We start from the raw sequence: 5,002 nt of genomic DNA, 5'->3' as shown, positions 1-5,002 counted from the left end.
TCATAATATTGAATGTACATATGTAAAAATAGAATCAGGTCACTTGAGTGGATGGGTAGAATTGGGACAGAGGTGGGAAGAATGATGGCAGGGGTGACATCAAAATGCAGTGTATTTATAAACTCACATGTAAAATGGAAATCCCTTTGTACAACTACTAAGATAAATCATTTTTTGTTTGTTTGTGTGTTTTTGGCCAGTCCTGGAGCTTGAACTCAGGGCCTAGGCACTGTCCCTGAGCTTCTTTTGCTCAAGGCTAGCACTCTACCACTTGAGCCACAGCACCACTTCCAGCTTTCTCTGTGTATTTGGTACTGAGGAATTGGACTGAGGGCTTCATGCATGCTAGGCAAGCATTCTACCACTAAGCCACATTCCCAGTCCCTAGATAATGTCTTAAAAACAAAATAAAGTCGCTCTAAAGTCACATGTGATTCGAAGTAGAAGCCTTGTTCATTTATTAAAAATACTCTTGAGCCGAAGGCATGGCTCACTTGGTAGAGTGCTTACCTAGCAACTACAAGGCCCTGAGTTTAAGCCCCAGTACTTTGAAAATAAAGAAGGAAACTGTAGGGCTGGGGATATAGCCTAGTGGCAAGAGTGCCTGCCTCGGATACACGAGGCCCTAGGTTCAATTCCCCAGCACCACATATACAGAAAACGGCCAGAAGCGGCGCTGATGGCTCAGGTGGCAGAGTGCTAGCCTTGAGCGGGAAGAAGCCAGGGACAGTGCTCAGGCCCTGAGTCCAAGGCCCAGGACTGGCCAAAAAAAAAAAAAGAAGGAAACTGTAATATTCTTAAATGTATATTGCAGCAAATACAATTGCCTAACTAACTAGATCCTAACCTAACCACTAGATTCTTTCAAACAGAACTGAAGTTGGGTTCAAGAACATATAAGTGAGGCCTTATCCTCAGGGAAAGTTGATTCCTACTTCAGACTGACTAGTGACAACTTGTCTCAACCAGTAGCTGCAGTTTCTATCCTCTTTGAACAGTGATTTATCCAAGACTTGCTGGATATGAAATAATCATGAAAAATATTTCAGTTTATGCCTTTTATTAATTCATACATAATCACTTGTCTTCTGGTTTGTTGAAACAGTAAGTTAGACAATACTTAAAAATATGGAATGCTTCACGAATTTGCGTGTCATCCTTGCGCAGGGGCCATGCTAATCTTCTCTGTATCGTTCCAATTTTAGTATATGTGCTGCTGAAGCGAGCACTGAAAAATATTTCTTATTCTTAGGAAAATGATGGCCTCACAAGGAAGTGATTTCTTTGTCATGCCTTTGGAAGTGAATGCTAGCCACAGATCTGGGCAGCCATGTGATTACAATGAGGCAACAAACCCCACATGTTATCTAGTAAGCTGAGGATGGAACAGGAGGAGGAGGCCCAGCATAGCTCACAGATGATATGCCTGAGATTCTGGTCTCAACCTGGACCATTTACCTTTAGGCATTTTCTAAAGCGAATAGTAAAAACTTGTTTTGTCCGAAATCATGCTGGGCAACTTTCTATTACTTATAGCTGAATGTGACTGGACAGAGTTTAAGAAACAATGCAGCTGGGTACTGGTGGTTCACTTCTGTCATCCCAGCTGAAAATTGAGGTTCAATGCCAGCTTGGGAAGACAAGTTTGTGAGGCTCTTATCTCCAATTAACTGGCAAAAAGCTGGAAGTTGAGGTGTGGCTCAAATAGTAGAGCAGGGGCCTTGAGTGGAAAAGCCACGTGAGAGCTTAAGGCCCTGAATTCAAGCGCCATGTCTGACACCAGAAACATAAACAAAAAGCCAAACCAAGAAACAGTGCCTGAGAGTATCGTTTATTATCACCAGCAATGCATGGGAGTTCCAGTTGCTCCACACCCTTGTCAATCCTCAATGTACCAATCTTCCCTGGTGTATTTCCCACTGATAGCATACTTGCTACTAGGCCTTTGAAGCCACTCAATGCTTTAGTGCTGGTGGCTTCATCTCTACAAAAATCCTGTGGTGATCCAAGCCCTGATAGGACTCAGTCCCCTTCATCAGGCTGTACATGTCTGATTTCATCTCTCCTGTTAGTCTTAGAAATCGTAACATCTGGGCTGGGGATATGGCCTAGTGGCAAGAGTGCCTGCCTCATATACATGAGGCCCTGGGTTCGATTCCCATGCACCACATATACAGAAAATGGCCAGAAGTGGCACTGTGGCTCAAGTGGCAGAGTGCTAGCCTTAAGCAAAAAGAAGCCAGGGACAGTGCTCAGGCCCTGAGTCCAAGACCCAGGACTGGCCAAAAAAAAAAAAAAAAAAAAATCGTAACATCCCCATGAGCCTCTCGTAGCATCCAGTCATTGACTTATTTCTTCTTTCCTGTGAGGATGCCCCAGTGTAAGTCCTCTATGCTGTCTGGGAAACATCTACTCTTGGCTTTCTATTCCCCAGAACATCACTCTTCAGCTCTTCTATTCCTGCACCACAGGTGGAAGCCACAGGCATGAGTTCTGTCTATAATCCACTTTTGTTCCCATCTCTAGCCATCAGTGTGTGATTAAGATGCCCATTACCAAGTCCCTTCCTTTCCTTTGCCACCTCCACTTGAGACTTTATCTGGAAGACACAGGACTTGCTCATCCTGTCTGCATCCCCAGACAAGAGCTTGATGGTTCTTTTTATAATTGTCATTATAAAGGTGATGTACAGAGAGGTTACCATTTCATAAGTCAGGTAATGAGTACACTTCTTTTTGTCCCCTCCTTTGTCCTTGTTCTCTCCCCCCACCATCCCTGCCTAAGTTGTATAGTTCATTTTCAACATAATATCTAGTGAGTCCCACTGCTGCATTTGTTCACCCATTGTCCCTCCATTTCTGTTCCTCCCATGCCCCCCAAAAGACATATAAAATGAATAAACAAAACAAAAAGGAAAAATAAACCCTCTTGTTTCTATTTCCTAGAGTTTATTTCAATAAATATAGGCATCACACCTTTGTGTTCCTCCCTTAAGAGTATCCTCCTTTGATTACAATACCCAACTTCAACCTGTATTATAAAGCTATAGTAATAAAAACAGCTTGGTATTGGCATCGGAACAGGCCTGAAGACCAATGGAACAGAATTGAAGACCCAGAATTGACCCCACAGAACTATGCCTACTTAACCTTTGATAAAGGAGCTAAAACAATAGTATGGAAGAAAGATAGCCTCTTTAACAAGTGGTGCTGGCAAAACTGGCTCAACACATGCAACAAACTAAAACTAGATCCTTATATATCACCCTGCACCAAAATCAATTCCAAATGGATTAAAGACCTTGAAATCAAAACAGGCACCCTGAAAACACTAAAGGAAGGAGTAGGAGAAACACTTGGGCTCCTTGGTGCAGGACGGAACTTCCTTAACAAAGACCCAGAAAGGCTACAAATCAAAGAAAGGTTGGACAAATGGGACTGCATCAAACTGCAGAGCTTCTGCACGGCAAAGGACATAGCTCGCAAGATAAACAGAAAGCCCACAGACTGGGAGAAGATCTTTACCGGACATTCAACAGACAAAGGCCTCATCTCTAAAATATATGCAGAACTAAAAAAATTACCTTCTTCCAAAACAAATCCGCAAAGAACCAATAGCCCCCTCATCAAGTGGGCTAAAGACTTACAAAGAAACTTCTCTGATGAGGAAATGAGAATGGCCAAGAGACATATGAAAAAATGCTCTACATCACTGGCCATAAAGGAAATGCAAATCAAAACAACATTGAGATTCCATCTCACCCCAGCAAGAATGTCATATATCAAGAAAACTAATAATAACAATTGTTGGAGGGGATGTGGCCAAAAGGGAACCCTACTTCATTGTTGGTGGGAATGTAAACTGGTTCAGCCACTCTGGCAAGCAGTATGGAGATTCCTCAGAAGGCTAAATATAGAACTCCCCTATGACCCAGCAGCCCCACTTTTGGGTATCTATCCAAAAGACCACAAACAAAATCACAGTAATGCCACCAGCACAACAATGTTCATCGTAGCACAATTTGTCATAGCGAGAATCTGGAACCAACCCAGATGCCCCTCAGTAGACGAATGGATCAGGAAAATGTGGTACATATACACAATGGAATTTTATGCCTCTATCAGAAAGAATGACATTGTTCCATTTGTAAGGAAATGGAAGGACTTGGAAAAAGTTATATTAAGTGAAGTGAGCCAGACCCAAAGAAACATGGACTCTATGGCCTCCCTTATTGGGAATAATTAGTACAGGTTTAGGCAAGTCATAGCAGAGCATCACAAGGCCCAATAGCTATACCCTTATGAACACATAAGATGATACTTAGTGAAATGAACTCCATGTTATGGAAACAATTGTTATATCACAGTTGTAACTACTTTCAACGTCCTATGTGTATCTGTAGCTTCTATTATTGATAATGTTCTTGTATCACCTTCCTGTGGTTGTGTGTACACTATCTCTGTAATCTTATCTGAGTATATTGGAAACCGTGTTTACTGGTATTGGAAGTAGGAAATTCAAAGGGAATACCAAATTTGAGAGACACAGGGTAAAAAAAGAGAAACAACTACAAAAGCAATACTTGCAAAGCTGTTTGGTGTAAGTGAACTGAACACCTCCGGAGGGGGGGGAAGGGAAAGGGGGGGGAGGGAGGGAGGTATGAGGGACAAGGTAACAAACAGTACAAGAAATGTATCCAATGCCTAACGTATGAAACTGTAACCTCTCTGTACATCAGTTTGATAATAAAAATTTGAAAAAAAAATAAAACCTCTTTACTAAAAAAAAAAAAAAAAAAGAGTATCCTCCTTTGGTCTCACTGTGTGTGAATGCTTAGAGTCCTGTATGATTTATCATATCCTAGTATATTTTAGATCTAAAAAGGAAAGAAAACATGCATTGTTTGTCTCTCTGAGCTTGGCTTACATTTGTTCTAAGTTCATCCATTTCCCTGCAAATCTGTTATGTATAAGTAACACATTTTTATTTTTGATCCACTCAT

General features: G+C 41.6%; 1 non-coding gene across 1 annotated transcript; it reads right to left on the bottom strand.

Annotated features, from left to right (window-relative positions):
- Positions 1-1,122: 1,122 nt before the first annotated feature.
- On the bottom strand, positions 1,123-1,229 carry LOC125347502. Its single transcript, XR_007210253.1, has one exon. It is a non-coding gene; the product is annotated as a U6 spliceosomal RNA (small nuclear RNA).
- Between the last annotated feature and the right edge of the window lie 3,773 nt (positions 1,230-5,002).

The sequence above is a fragment of the Perognathus longimembris genome, chromosome 2, assembly GCF_023159225.1.
Source record: "Perognathus longimembris pacificus isolate PPM17 chromosome 2, ASM2315922v1, whole genome shotgun sequence".
Lineage (NCBI taxonomy): Eukaryota > Metazoa > Chordata > Mammalia > Rodentia > Heteromyidae > Perognathus > Perognathus longimembris.
The sequence above is the reverse complement of the archived record's forward strand: the minus strand, read 5'-3'. Positions and strand labels throughout refer to the sequence as shown.